Below are 8,341 nucleotides of genomic sequence, written 5' to 3' on the forward strand. Positions count from 1 at the left end.
TTTAGTATCACTGCAGAACTGCATCATTCTGATTCAGAGGTATACCCCTGGGTTCTGTAATGGTTGGAAGTTTCAAATGCTTAGCTCCTCTGGAACTAGAAGAAATGACCTTCAGATCTGGTCAGGCATTTACCATCACAGAAAAAAAACCTTGAATCAATTAATCATGCCAATTCATTGAAAAAAGGTTATAGCTATAATAATTACTGACACATACATGCATGACCTCTTTAGATGATATCACAGATGATGAGCAAGAACTCCAGTTGCAGGGGGTTTGAATACAAAACTTCATAATAATTATTTGTGTGTGGATTGCTAATTTTTGTTAACAGGAGGATTTCTTCTTTGTATAGCGTTTCCCACCAAAAGATCTCAGGAGATTTTAAAATTCATCCAATGCAACTTCCTGGACTTCCTTCCATGCAGAATGTTCCCATTTGGTTTTAGTGCCTAGTGCCCCTTGGCCCAAACACCAAGCCAGGCCAGGCAACAGTCTCCCCATTCCCCCACCCATTCTCCTATTGCCGCAAACACCAAGTCACGTCCAGCAGGACAGCAGCGGTGAGCTGCGGCTCTCCCACCAAGCCTAGCAACGGCCTCTCCATTTCTCCCACCCTCTCCCATCCCAAACAACAAACTAGGCCCAGTGGGACAGTGGTAGCAAGCCACTGCTCTCTGGCCAGGACTGGCAATAGCCTTCCTTTCCCCCCTCCCACAGCCCAAACACCAAACTGACCCAGCAGGACAGCAGCAGCAAGCCACCGCTCTCATGCCAGGTCTGACAACAGTCTTCACATTCCCCTGCCACCCTCCTCCCAGCCTAAAACTTCAAGCCAGGCTTGGTGAGACAGTCACAACAAGCTGCTGCTCTCCCATCGGGCCTGGCAACAACCTCCATATTCCCTACCCCTTCTGGCTCGAACACCAAGTCGAGCCTGCCTGTCTGCCCCCCCCCCCCAAATCACCACTCACTTGCCTGCCTGCTCATAGTTCTTTAGGACTACTTTCTACTTCATTAGCATGCACCTCTGCTGCATCACTACTGACTGCACTTTTATCTTTTTGTAGGAAAGGATATAGTGTTGCTGCAGTTATTTCTTTTTCTATTCTTTTTTAAACGATGTGTGCTGGACATATTTCACAAAACTGGAGTTCATCATCAAATTAAATAGCTAATATCTTTAGGATATAAATTAAAAGATACCTACTCGGGACATATAGCATGAAGAATGTAACTCACAAGACAGGATGAAAAGAACCGGAGACAAGGGAAAGGTTTTAGATGAATGCACTCTTGATGATAAGGAATTCAGCTACAAATCTAATTATAGTAGGCATGAATTTTAAGAAGTCCTGGGCACAGTCCAGATAATCTCAGGGGCAGCAAGAGTAGCAGGCTGTCACTGTAGCCCTAAGAACACTTTCCTGAGAGTAAGCACTATTGAATAAATTGAAGCTTACTTCTGAGTAGACCTGCTTAGGCTTGCACTGTATGTATATGATGCTATATGCAAGGATTCACTCCACAAAACTGTCAGCTTCAACTTTTGATTCCCTTTTTGGGGGGATCAGAGAGGGAAATGGATATTGAATCCTTCTCCTTCCCAAATAGGAAATTGATGCTCTTTGTGCTGTTAGAGTTGTTGTACTGTAAAGTAATAATACAATGGTGAAGGGTGAGAACAAACTGCATACTCACATGCTAGCTGTGGAGCAAAAAGGCTATATCCAGAATAAATTTTCCATTGACAGAATGGAACTTTTCTGTTCTCCCCCTCCTACTGCAGTTCCACAAAATGCTGCTCCTGTGTGAAAGAGGACCCCAAGACATTACATGGGAATGCAGTTCTACAGGGGAAATTAGGAGATGGCCCATTTAGTCTGGATCAAGCCCAAAATGTATTACAGCCTAATCCAGAGTGGGCTAGTGGGTAAGTACAGTGTCACTCTGGAGCTGCCCCACCTTCTCCAAATAGTTTTCCCAAGGAATGGGAAGCCCAAAGAAAAAAATTACCTTCAGGAATATCCCATGGGAGGAAGTGGAGATACACTGCAAAAACCATGGTGTATCTCCATCATTGGCTCTACTGGTACACAGGGGCTGGGGAGGCAGTAGACACCAACTAAAGTCGGTTAAAGGAGCAGCAGTGGAGTAGTGGTTAAGAGTTAAGAGTACTCTAATCTGGACGAACCAGGTTTGATTCCCTGCTCTGCCACCTGAGCTGTGGAAACTTTTCTGGGGAATTCAGATTAGCCTGTATACTCCAACATGCGCCAGCTGAGTGACCTTGGACTAGTCACAGTTCTTCTGAGCTCTTTCAGCCCCGCCTACCTCACAGGGTGTTTGTTGTGAAGGGGGAAGGGAAAGTAGTTTGTAAGCCCATTTGAGTCTCCTATAGGAGAGAAAGGGGGGATATAAATCCAACTCTCCTCCTCCTCCTCCTCCTCCTCCTCCCAGGAACACCCCCATCATGTCCCCACCATGCCCACACAGCTGGGGGCTGCACAGAAGTGTTGATGCAAGGCTGGGCACTTCAGCAGTTGTGCACCAGCAGATTTACTCTTTTGCTGTGGTAAGTAGCTTGGGAAGGGCATTTCCACTGGTGTAGGTCCACACCTCTTCCAAAGGGGGATCCCCCTCCAGATTGGGCTGCTAACCTGCAATGCTAGATAGAGAAGTTTCACAGACTAATGTGCATCCCGTTATCCTAGCAGGTTCAAGACAACCAATCTTTTATAAGTTGGGCTGATAGCACTTTGGTGTGGGCCAATTACACGAAAGCAGTGCAAATCTATGCCTGCACATGACTTTTAAATTTATAGCAATTTTGACTGAATATTTGTTTAATTATTACAGAGTGCTGCTCACTATTTAGAATCAAATTGTCTTTTGAGCCAAAGAGCACACACAATATGCAGCACCCTTGAAGTCACCCAGGCCTGGATCAAGTGGCATGATTTGCACATGAAAGTCTGTTCTCATGCAGAGATCTCCCTTCTTTGAATGGGATGTCTATCCTTGATCAAGAAGCAAACTATTTTTCCCCTGCTGCTATCACGGCAGAATAACTTCAGAAAGTTAGCCAGAAGGCTCAAGTGCACCAGCTTGTCATCACTAAAATATAGAAATGGAAATGGTCCAGAAGAGTTCAGCTTTAAATCTCTAAATTAAGCATAGGAACATGGCCTTTTCTCCACTTCTGTGACTTAGCACAACTGGTGTTGTGGATCGAAAATACAGTTAAAGAATGTCAGATACATATACCATGGGGAAGATTTTAAGATAAAGGCAAAAGTGAATTGCTATTCCTGAGTAGCCACTTTGCATCATACTAGCTAGCAACAACTCTCGCAACAAGTTAGGGTTTTTTTAGCAGTTCAGTAAGCCTTTATTGGCATATGAAACAAAACAGTACATAATACAGTTAAAATTATAAAATAAAACTTCACATTGAATCATGAGTTCAGTTTACAGACTTCAGCCAGGAATTTTGCGACTATGAGACAACAGTTTAAATCATTGCAGTTTAAAAGCATGGTTACTTTGTCTAGCTCTGTATGGGTTTTCATAGAGTCGATAAGCTGTGATATCAAGCTGTATCTTAGTTTCTGATAAAATGGGCAGTGAAGAAGGATGTGCGAAATGGAGTTCAGCTGCCCTGGACTGCAGGGGCAAAGCCTCTTATCACTCGGTAGACCCTTGAGTCTTCCTCTATGGAGCGGGGATGGCATAATATTAAATCTACCCATCATGTAGGCTCTCCTATATGTGGGGTTGGTAAGCGCTGCAATATAGTAGGCTGGGTTACCCTGTAGAAATGGAATTGCCACATTCATTGGTGAACAGGATTTATTGGCTAAACTCTGCAATTGATGGTAATCTATTGCTAGTAGCCACTGTTTGATAAGAGCAAATGATTCAGTGAAAGTTAACATATTCAAGGAGTCACTATCATAGCCCAATTCCCCGATCTTTGCTAGAATTGTTGTACACCATTTAAAGTGATGGAGTTTGTTCAAGGTGAGTTGGATCAATGAGTTTTCGGAGCTTTGGTAATGGATATTCAGCCAGAATTTTATGATGTTTAACCAGATAGTGGCCTCTATGGAGTACTGACCAGATTCTAAACATAGAACTGCATATGGGACGCAATTTGGTACACCAAATAATTTGTGGAGAAATTTAGAATGGAATGATCTAATGGCACTGTTGTTGGGGGTTAGCCAAATAGGAGCTCCGTAAAGCAGTTGTGTTCTCACCCTTGCTTTGAAAACTTGCAAAGCTGGGGGGATATATTGGTTGCCCCTGGAATGATAGAACCACCTAGTGACATTAGCATTTGATCGGGCCCGAGCCAATATATATTTTTGGTGAGTGGACCATGACAAATTGTTACTAAACCAGAGACCTAGATATTTAATTTTTTTAACTTGCTCAATATAGTGGCCCTTTATCTTCCAGATTTGTTTTTTGCAGCTTTTTCCAAAAACCAGAATCTTAGTTCTGTCATAGTTCACTTGCAGATTGTTTGTCTCACAAAAGTCTACAAAAATGTGCAGGAGTCTGTAACAAGTTAGCAAAGAATCCAGAAGTACTTCACTGTCCAATGTTAACCTTTCAAGTGCCATGCTTTTTTCTTACAAATATTCATGATTTTTTATTCCCAGTGCGATAAGTCAGTGGGTTTGGGGTTTTTTAGTTGTTGGTAAGTGCTCTGAACAGGCAAGCAGTTTTTGAGAAAACCATTGGTTTAAAAAGTTGCTGTGCAGCACATACAAATTATTCTGAACAGATCTGTGCTTTAAAATGGGGGAAAATAAGACAGTTACAGATAATACTATGATTTGATGCAGAAGTCTGATTGAATTGCAAAAAAGAAACATCACATCTCTTCTTGCAAAGACAAGTTCCAAGGAACGTTCAGTGGTGTCAGGTGTCCAAGTTACCTGCCATTAGCTTCCCTTCAGTTGCCATCTGTGGCTGTACTGGTCTACCCACTCTCTGAAAACACCATTGCTGGCCTTATTTGTTCTCAGCCTCACAGTTAAACAGAACAATTGGAGAACGGCCTTTTTGTTAATCTTTTTTGCGCTGCTGGAGAGGAGATAGAACAACTAGGCATGGTCATCACATTATATTTTTTTATTTATTTCATTTATGAGGTGTCTTTCTCCTCAGTGGGTATCTAAATATGTTCATGTTGTTCTATCTCCTCTATGTTATCTGTAATGAACACCCCTGAAGAGTCATTCACAAGAAGCCGACCTGCCAATCATGTCATTGGAAAACTGGCTCACTGAAAACCCAAGAATAAGGGGAAATCGATGGACACTGTCAATGTAAGGACCAAAGGCTCAATCCAAGAGGAAGTTCCTCTGCACACATCCCATTTAAATGAATGGGAGCTGCTGAAAAGCATTCTTCTGCGTGTATAGTCTTAGAAGCTTATTCAGGAAAGGTTTACAGCACAACTAAATAATTACTCAAATACATGCAGTGATAAACTTTAAAAACCTGTGCACTGACTAATAGATTATTCAAATCCAACAAACCCTGGCAAAAAGCAGAATACCTTTTCTAGAGCAGTTTTAATACTGATGCCAAAAAATGAAACACAGTCCCAAATCAAAAATCAGTCCAAAATCATTGTTTGCTTGTAAAGAAAGCTGCCTGTGTCTTTCTGCAACATCACCAGATCCCCCTGAAATTGTACTTGGGCTTAGCAATTGCATTCCTTTTGGGAAGCAGAACTTGTTTTAGGGGGGAAACAGGTCAAAAGTGTTTATGTAAATGGATTCTTTGGAACACGGCGATCAGTCCTAAGTCAGTATACAATCTGTATATGCACCCAAGGTACCCCCCCCACACACATTTCCTTCACTGATGGTACCCCCAAAAGAGCCCTTTATAATGATCAATGACTTCAATATTTCCTAAAATGGACTCTTGTGTGCTACTGTGCGACTCTCAGTACTCTGAAGAAATCACATTCAAAGTTGAAGGTCCAGTATTTTCTCATTCCTCCAAAGCTGACAGTTTTTCTCCTGAGACTATGATGGATTCCGCACAGCAGAAGTATAATGTCTTTAGGACATTATAAAAAGATCCATTTTGGAATTTTGTGTGGGAGAACACAAGCATTGCCAGTAAAAATGGATTTTTTTCCCTGTCTGCTGGTCAGTTTTACAGTGGTGCCCACCATTTTGTGTGCTGCAGCAAAATCTCCAACGGAAGTTTCCTCTGCTTGCAGCTCATCCATTTGCTATTTCACTGTAAAACATAGATGAATAAAGTTTGTTTTGCCTAGCAATCCCATGCATGTGCCATTTTTCCTTTTGTTTTGTTTTGAGAGGGATGTCTGTGAAGATATGGTGACACAAACATGCACATATTACAGCTTTTCCAATTATGTCACTATAGCTTCACAGATGTCCCCCACAAAAAAAAGGGGAGAAACGACAAGTGCATGGGATAGCTAGGCAAAAGAAACTTTATTAATTTACTTTTTATAGTGAAATAACAAACAGATGAGCTGCAAGCAGAGGAAACCTCTGCAGGGAATCTTCACAGATAATCTGATGCAGCACACAAAATGGTAGACATGAACAGTGGAATCAAAAGCAAGAGAGTTGGGCAGGAGAAATAAAGTGTTCCCTACCTCAGCAGGCAGGAATGGTCTTCAGTTTGGGCTAGGGGGGAAAGATCACTAATTCAGCAATTTTTGAAAAAAAAAAACTGGGTTGAGAGCAATATAACAGGCTGAACTTGTTTGGGGAGAGCTGTGTGAGGTTTTTCACCAAAACACTTATTATAATGTTCTAAAGGCAATATAGTTCTGCTGCGCAGAATCCACTAATATGTGAAACAGATGCCAGAGCACTTCTGCTGCATCAGACTGCTAGATATCACTTGAAATACATGCAGACATTCACAGATTCAATGCAAGTTTTGAAAATGCCTTCCATTTTAAATCCTGCTCTTTTTTTTTCCCCCGGTGCAGTCACAGTATTTTGGGATTTAGGTTTCCATCAGACCAGTCAATTCAGAAGTAACTCATTTACAGGGGATGAATTTGACTGCTACTTTCACAAGACTGAGTGAGTGAATGACAGAGAGATTAATGTGACTCTAAGTACATGCAATTACAGCTTTATAGTTCATTGGCAAATATAACTATCTTCTACAGACATACTTATGTATCAGATTGCAGGTTTAAGTGCTATTTCATTTTTTTTCTTTTTCTTTTAAGGAGTACTTTATAAAAATAGGTCATCATTTTATCAAAATGGATAAATTGGACTCTATACCAACATGTATAATTTATATAGGCTTATAATGAGCACACAAGCACACAAACACATGATTGTGGATATGTTTCTCTATGATTGCTCCCAGGCTTTGCAATAGTCTCACCTCAAAGGTTTTCTGGGCACATACCCTGTATGGGTTTAGGTGCCTGGCAAAGACTTTCCTTTTCACCAAGCATTTGGTTCATCTCCCTGGATGACGCCTCTGTGATGCTGCTGGTTGGGAAGTGGGTGGGGGTGGGGGTCAGGGTTTGTTTTTTAACTTTTGTATAGATCCTGTATATAGGTGAGGTATAAATAATACATAAATAAATGTTCACTTAATTGATCACTCTGTAGTGTGTACGTTTGGTAAGCATCCTAGTATTTGGAATATTTTAATTTCATTTTAATGATACAGGTGTATGAAATTCCCCTGGGAAAAACAATAAAACTTTTAAAAAGACAACATTTTACATGAGCAGCCCTTTTAGAATTTACCTCACATTTAAGTTCAGGCAAAAAAAACCAGACAAACAAACCCAGAAAACCCTGGCATCAATTCTTTCAGGTCTGAACTGTCTGAGATCCACCCCATTCAGCATGAGCCCTTCCTGCACAACTCATTCATAACAAGTGTAACTTATTATGAATGAATCCATTTCCCCTTTTCCTCCTTTACACAGAAGAAGCTCACCCATTCAGGAAATGGCAGCAAACGCTGCAGCTCCTTTGCATAGGATGCTTTTTTTTTCCTCCCCAGGATGCATGTGTAGCTTGGGGAGGGCTCTGAAGGACCTCTATGCCCACCCAGTGCCCAGGCAAGAAAAGAAAAAATGGTAAATTCCCCACCCCCCCATGCTTGGGACTTTGGAATGGTTGGCTGCAAGAGATTCCCCGCCCCGCAACCAATAACTCTTTAGAGAATCCACACAAATAGTAGTTGGAAGGGAGAAAATTGGACACTTCCTACTGCTATAGTTCACACAAGCAAGCAGAGTTTGAACCCTGGGTTACAGGAAAAAGATTTGCGATCTTCATTTAACCCGGG

Source organism: Sphaerodactylus townsendi, linkage group LG04 (assembly GCF_021028975.2).
Source record: "Sphaerodactylus townsendi isolate TG3544 linkage group LG04, MPM_Stown_v2.3, whole genome shotgun sequence".
In the NCBI taxonomy this organism is placed as follows: domain Eukaryota; kingdom Metazoa; phylum Chordata; class Lepidosauria; order Squamata; family Sphaerodactylidae; genus Sphaerodactylus; species Sphaerodactylus townsendi.